At 46.3% G+C, this 7,088-nt stretch overlaps 1 non-coding gene across 1 annotated transcript; it reads right to left on the bottom strand.

Annotated features, from left to right (window-relative positions):
* Positions 1–573: 573 nt before the first annotated feature.
* Positions 574–677, bottom strand: LOC112699599 (small nucleolar RNA R71). The gene has a single exon (XR_003152544.1). It is a non-coding gene; the product is annotated as a small nucleolar RNA R71 (small nucleolar RNA).
* Between the last annotated feature and the right edge of the window lie 6,411 nt (positions 678–7,088).

Here is a 7,088-nt window from a genome sequence, read left to right as displayed (position 1 = left end):
AGAGGAGAGACATCAACCCCTCCATATACCGAACCAGAGAGGACCCTTCATAAACTTAGAAGGGAAGCAAGAGGGAAGAGAGTACTGAGAGAAGAAGAATCTGAAGGAGAATCTGAGGACAATTTTGAGGAAGCTCTAGATCTCAACATGGATAGAGAAGTTCACAACCATGAGAGAGCTGATGGAAACAATGTCATTCCCGAGAGGAGGGTTCTTGGTTCATACATAAACCCAACCTCTGGGAATTGTGGTAGTAGCATTCAGAAACCACCCATTCAGGCCAACAATTTTGAACTTAAACCACAGCTAATATCACTGGTGGAGGATCATTGTTCATTTGGTGGGAGTGCTAATGAAGATCCAAACCAACATCTCACAAAATTCCTGAGAATTTGCGACACTGCGGAGTCCAATGGAGTCCAGGAAGATGCCTATAAACTGCTCTTGTTCCCATTTTCACTTAGGGACAAGGCAGCTAAGTGGCTGGAATCATTTCCAAGGGGGACCCTAACAACCTGGGATGAGGTGGAAAGCAAATTTCTGGCACGTTTCTACCCCCCACAAAAGGTCAATAGGCTTCGATCTGAGGTTCAGACTTTTAGACAACAAGATGGTGAAACTCTCTACGAGGCATGGGAGAGGTTCAAGGATTTGACAAGGAAATGCCCACCAGACATGTTCCATGACTGGGTGCAATTGTATATTTTCTATGATGGACTTTCTTATGAATCAAGGAAGGCTGTAGACCATTCATCAGGAGGTTCATTGAACAGGAAAAAGACTGTGGAAGAAGCCATTGAAGTGATTGAGACAGTGGCTGAGAATGAGTACTACTATGCTTCAGAGAGACACAACACTAAGGGAGTCATGGAGCTGAACCATGTTCATACAATTCTAGCCCAAAACAAGGTGTTTGCCAAGCAACTAGCAGAGCTCACCAGGAAATTAAAAACAAATTAAGTGGCTGCAATACACATACAAGATCAAGAGGAAGTAAGCATTGAAGGAGGTGATTGGGAAGAGGCCAACTATGTGGGAAATCAACAAAGGCAACCATATGATCCACATTCCAACACTTACAACCCAGGCTGGAAAAACCACCCAAACTTTGGGTGGGGAAACCAGCAAACCCAACCACAAAACCACAAACCTTACAACCCCAACCAACATAACAATTCCACATACCAAAACTCCAACCAAAGATCATACCAAGCCACACAAAACACTTACTCCCAACCACCATATCATGGCCAAAATAATCAACCTGCCCAACCTAATCCGAACCAACAATTTCAAGATCAATTAAACAGGATAGAAGGTGTTCCGAGGGTTACCTGAAACGTGTAGCTCGGTCGTCTTGGAGAGGCCCGAGGTGGGGGTCAGGGACCCGAGCTTTATATGTGGAGTGGTTGGTGGTTGTACCTGCAATGACACTCCGATGCTTAAGTTAGCATGGGTTCAAGCAGATATGTGTAGAATGTGGAATGTGTGTCATACCTGGGTGCTCCAGTGTATTTATAGTAGTTGGCCGTGATCTTCCCTGGATAAGATATTCTTATCTTATCTTATCTTTTGGGAGTTTTATCTCTATCTTTGTGGAACCGCCTTTCCTAGGCCTTTTCGGCCTTTAGGTTTTGGGCTGCGTTCCTTTTGATGGGCCTTCTTAGCTTTATTGTCCGAGGTCCGACCTCAGGCGTGGGCCTTGGGACGAGGTCGGACCTTTCATGGATTTTGCCGAGTTGGAGGAGCCCGGTCAGGGTATGAATAGTGCCCCTGCCCGAGTTCGTCCTTTTTGGGAGGTCGAGCTCGGGCATAGTAGTTTTTCAAAATTCAAAAATGGCCGTTCCTGCATTTATTGCATTTTACCGTTTCTCCTTGATTTCCGTTCGGGCTTTGTGAAGGCATTATTTATTTGCCCCTTTCGTCCTTTTCTTCGTTTATTCTGTTCCCTTCCTGTTTTCTGAGTTTTCGCCATCTCCTTTTTTGAGCACCGCTTCCTTTTTCTTTTGTTCTTCTTCTTCCCCGAATCTTTCCGCGTGTCTTTTCGGGGTTTCCTCTGCGCCGCCGTTCCGTTCTCCTTGCTTCGGAGCTCGTCGTCCTCGTTTCTTTCTTCCAGGTTTGTTCCCATCTCTTTTCTTGTGCACATATGCTTCTGTTTCTTTTGTGTGGCTCTTTGTTTGTTTCTTTTTCCCTATGCCTGGGTTGCCCCGAAAAGAGGCGCCGCCAGTTGTTTGTACATGGGGGGACTCTTTTTTGTTCTCTGGTATTTTGCTCCGGGTTGCTGTATTTTCTTCTAAAAGATCTTTGTTTCTTGCTTTGCTGAATGGGTTCTTGCTTGTCTGCTTTTATGTGATTTTTGCTTGCTGTTGTATTCTTCTTTGTAGGCAAGAATTTTATGTCTCGAAAGGTTCTTCAAGCGATGTCGACCAAGATTCCAAGTGGTCTTGGTTGGGTAGATCCTGTTCCTCTAAGAGTCCCTTCTGTGGTAGATTCTGAGTATTTAGCTAGGTTTCGTAGGCAATGTAGCATATGTGAAGATAGAGAGTCTGAGAGGGATTATGAACTAGTAGCCCCGGATTCCGAGGAGAGAGTTTGCTTCCCGCCCTTAGATAGTTCCGAGAAGCTCTTCTTTTACGCTTATGATTGTTTTTTCTCTAAGCTGAGTGTCCGACTTCCTTTTACCGACCTGGAGTCCGAGGTGTTATGGTCTTGTAACCTTGCCCCTACGCAGCTCCATCCAAATTCTTGGGCATTTTTAAAGCTGTTTCAACTTTTGTGTCAGTTTTTGGGCGTTGCTCCCTCTATTTCTCTTTTTTCCTACTTGTTTGTGTTGACGAAGCCGGGGTCAGGTGGAGGGAAGGTATCTTGGGTCTCTTTTAGGGCTAACCAGGGAAGAAAGTTTTGTACCCTGTATGATGAGTCCTTTCACGATTTTAAGAACTTTTATTTCAAGGTCCGGGCTACTGGAGACGTCCGACCTTTCTTTCTAGATGAGAGTGGGGAGCCTTCTTTTCCTCTTTGTTGGCAGGAGAATGTAGTGTCTGCTAAGTATACCTTTGAGAGTCTAGATGAGGTGGAGCAGGCTTTTGTGGGTGTGGTGAGCAGTTTATGGGGTCGGGCACCTCACTTGGACACGAAGAAAATGTTGGGAGATCCAAGCCTTCTCCGTTCCGAGTTAGGTAGTTCCCGACCTCTTCCGAGATTCATCTTTTTTAGTATTTTGGTTTTGCTTGTTTTTGGTGGAATTTCTGTTGTGGTAATCCTTTTCTTTATTTCTTGCAGAGATGTCTTCTCAGGCGGATTCCATGAAGTTCCTTCGTCGGACGAAGAAGTCTGTGGCTGCTCGGAATATCGAGGCCGGGGAGGCTTCTGCCCGATCTTCTCCGCAGAAGACTACTGTGGGTGTTCAGACTCGGTCGAAGACTATTCCGACTCCCCAGTTCTGAGCTATAAGTCAGGATCCTCCGACCTCTGGGCCTGCTACTTCTTCTCCTCCTCCGTCCTCGGGTCCTCCTCCCAAGAAGCATAAGACCTCTCAAGAGCTTGCCGGTTTCAACGATAAGGACTTTGATGCTCTTGGTTGGGTTGAACAGCATATTCTCCCTCAGACCTTTATTTCTACTGATGATGTGTCTATGGAGCATCATTTTCAGTATATGGCGCGGAGCTGTGTCCGGATGGCTAGTCTTCATGCCGCTATTGCCCGGGAGTTCAAGAAATCCCCCCTTGGGGCGACCAGCTCCCGACTTGAGAAGGCTCAGTCCGAGTTTGATAGGATTAGTCAACTGAAGGCTGCCAGGATTACTGAGCTGGAGGCCTCTTTGGAGAAAGAGAAAACTAAAGCTACCGCGGTTGTGGCGGCAGCGAAGACATCTGAGGAGATGGCGAAGGCGGCGACGGAGAATTATACTCGGATATATGCCGAGCTTGTGGAGACAAAGGAGAAGTTGCAATCTGCTCGGGATGATTTTTACGAGCTAGAAGGTCATGTGGCCAAGGGTATGGATGCTATGTTTGAGAATTTGAAGGCTCAGGTCCGAGTTCTTGCTCCTGACCTGGATCCGAGCTTATTTAGTACGGATAACGTTGTTGTGGAGGGAAAGATTGTTCCTGCTCCCAACGAGGATGAGGTTCCGGTGTCCGACCCCAAAGTTCCGGTGGAGAACCCGACTTTACCTTTGGCCGGGGATGGATCTGGTGTGGAGGTTTCAAACCGGGATGACGTTGCTGTTGATGCAGTCCCGATATCTATGTTTCCTCCGCAGCCTTCTGTTGATGTGGAGTCTGGAAAGGACCTTGATCCTCTGTAATCTTTTTATTTTTGGTGTTTTGCCCGACCTGTGGGCTCTTTTGTTTTTGGATGGTTTCTGTGAACGCTTTGGACACCTTTTTGCTTATTAGCTACTTGTAGTAACTTTTTAGCTTATTTATGCGGTGTTTTTGTTCGCGTTTTGACTTTTTGTTCCGCTTTTATGCTTTTTAGTTGTTTTTGGATAACAACTTTTTAGCTAGCGCTTGGAACTTTTGCTGTACCCTTTCTTTTGATTTCGTTTTTTTTTTTGTCGCTTGTACTTTTTAGTTGTATAGCAACTTTTTAGTAAGCGTTTTCGAAATCTTTGTTTTCGTTTTTTCGCTTGTACTTTTTAGTTGTATAGCAACTTTCTAGTAAGCGTTTTCAAAATCTTTGTTTTCGCCGTTTTAAGGCTTCTTTCTTTGGATCCGGGCTCTTTCTCGGGCCTCGGGCGTTTCGAGTACCTCCTTTTGTTGGGTCCGACCTTGTTGTTGGTCGGCCTTTTTAAGTTATTTTTGTAATCTCTTTTTATTGGCTTTTCTGAGCCTTTTCAGAGTTACTTTATAACTTCTCACATTAATTTGAACCTCGTCGCTTTATCTTTGCCGACCTTGTGTGGTCTCTTGGCAAATGATTTTTTGCGTTTTGCCGAGCATAAATTAATGCGCCTTGGCGGGGTACTTTCTAGGATTTGTTTCATCATGAGGAAAAAAAATAGAAAAATTTGATTAGTATTAAAAAAGAAAGAATATTTACAGAGTGTTTACCCTTGACTAGGTCGGGTGTCTTACTTAACCGGGTGTCTCATTAAAAAACCCTTGTAGGGAAAAAGAGTACACCTCGGGTTAAGTTTTTCTAGCTGTAGTACCGTCTTAGATTACAGGCGTGCCAGGCCCTGGGCAGCTCATTGCCTTCTAGGTCGGATACTTTGTAATAGCCTGTCCCTAAGACTTCTGTTACCTTGTAGGGCCCTTTCCAATTTGCGGCTAGCTTTCCTTCTCCCGATTTTTGTGTTCCGATGTCATTTCGGATTAGAATCAGGTCGTGAATGGAGAAGCTTCGCCTTATTACTTTCTGATTGTATCTGAGGGCCGTTCGCCGTTTTAAGGCTTCTTCTCGGATTCGGGCTCTTTCTTGGACCTCGGGGAGGAGGTCGAGTTCTTCCTTTTGTGTCTGCGGGTTGTCTTCTTTGTTGTAGAAGATGACTCTGGGTGACCCTTCATCTATTTCGATAGGAATCATTGCCTCCATCCCGTAAGCTAGTCGGAACGGTGATTCTCCCGTTGTAGAGTGTGGGGTTGTCCGATATGCCCATAGTACCTGGGGGAGCTCCTCGGCCCATGCCCCTTTGGCCTCTTGGAGTCTTCGTTTTAACCCTGCCAAGATGACTTTATTTGCAGCCTCTGCTTGTCCATTGGCTTGTGGGTGCTCGACTGAGGTGAATTGCTGTTTGATTTTTAGTTCGGCTACTAAGTTCTGAAAACTTGTGTCCGTGAACTGTGTTCCATTGTCCGTTGTGATGGAGTAGGGGACTCCGAACCTTGTGACAATGTTTTTGTATAGGAATTTGCGGCTTTTCTGAGCCGTAATGGTGGCTAAGGGTTCATCTTCGATCCACTTTGTGAAGTAGTCGACCCCTACTATGAGGTATTTGACTTGCCCCGGTCCTTGGGGGAACGGGCCGAGTAGGTCAAGTCCCCATTTTGCGAAGGGCCATGGTGCGGTGATGCTGATAAGGTCTTCTGGTGGTGCCTTGTGGAAATTGGCGTGTTTTTGGCAGGGGGGGCATATTTTCACAAATTCCGTTGCATCTTTTTGCAAGGTCGGCCAGTAGAACCCGGCTCGGACTATTTTTTTGGATAATGCCCGAGCTCCGAGATGGTTTCCACACATACCTCCGTGGACTTCCTCGAGGACGCTCTTTGTTTCTGAGGTCGGAACGCATCTAAGGAGGGGGTTTGAGAATCCTCTTCTGTATAACACGTCGTGGATTAGTGTATAATTCTGGGCGTCCTTTGCAAGCCTTTTAGCTTCTTTTCTTTCGGCGGGGAGAGTTCCCGACTTCAGGTAGTTGAGTATGGGGGTCATCCATCCTTGCTGTTGGTTGGATATATTTAGCGTTTCCTCCTCTCTTAACACGGATGGAGATTGTAAGGTTTCTTGGAGGAGACTTCTGTTGTTGCCTCCGGGCTTGGTGCTGGCGAGCTTTGAGAGGGCGTCTGCCCGGGCGTTTTGTTCCCGAGGTATGTGCTGGATTTGTATTTCTGAAAAGTGGCGTAATTGTGCCTGTGTTTGGTCCAGGTATTTTTTCATAGTTGGGTCTTTGGCCTGGTAGCTTCCATTTACTTGTGATGTGACGACCTGGGAGTCACTGAAGATTGTGATTCTCTGGGCTCCGACCTCTTCGGCTAGCTTTAGACCTGCTAGTAGGGCCTTGTATTCGGCTTGGTTGTTGGAAGCCTGTAACTCGAATTTTAGGGATAGTTCTATCCACGTTCCTTGGTCGCTTTCAAGTATAACCCCGGCTCCGCTTCCTGTTTTGTTTGAGGACCCGTCGACATACAGGTTCCATGAGAGTGGGGTTCCAGGGGTCTCCGTGTATTCTGCGATAAAGTCGGCTAGATACTGGGATTTTATGGCAGTCCGGGCTTCATAGTGGAGGTTGAACTCGGACAGTTCCACCGCCCATTGTAGTATTCGTCCTGCCAGGTCTGTTTTTTGCAGGATGTGTCTCATGGGTTGGTTTGTCCAGACTTTGATGGTGTGGGCTTGAAAGTAGGGACGGAGCCTCCGAGCT

Source organism: Arachis hypogaea, chromosome 6 (assembly GCF_003086295.3).
Source record: "Arachis hypogaea cultivar Tifrunner chromosome 6, arahy.Tifrunner.gnm2.J5K5, whole genome shotgun sequence".
NCBI classification, from domain to species: domain Eukaryota; kingdom Viridiplantae; phylum Streptophyta; class Magnoliopsida; order Fabales; family Fabaceae; genus Arachis; species Arachis hypogaea.
This window is presented reverse-complemented; position numbering and strand designations above follow the sequence as displayed.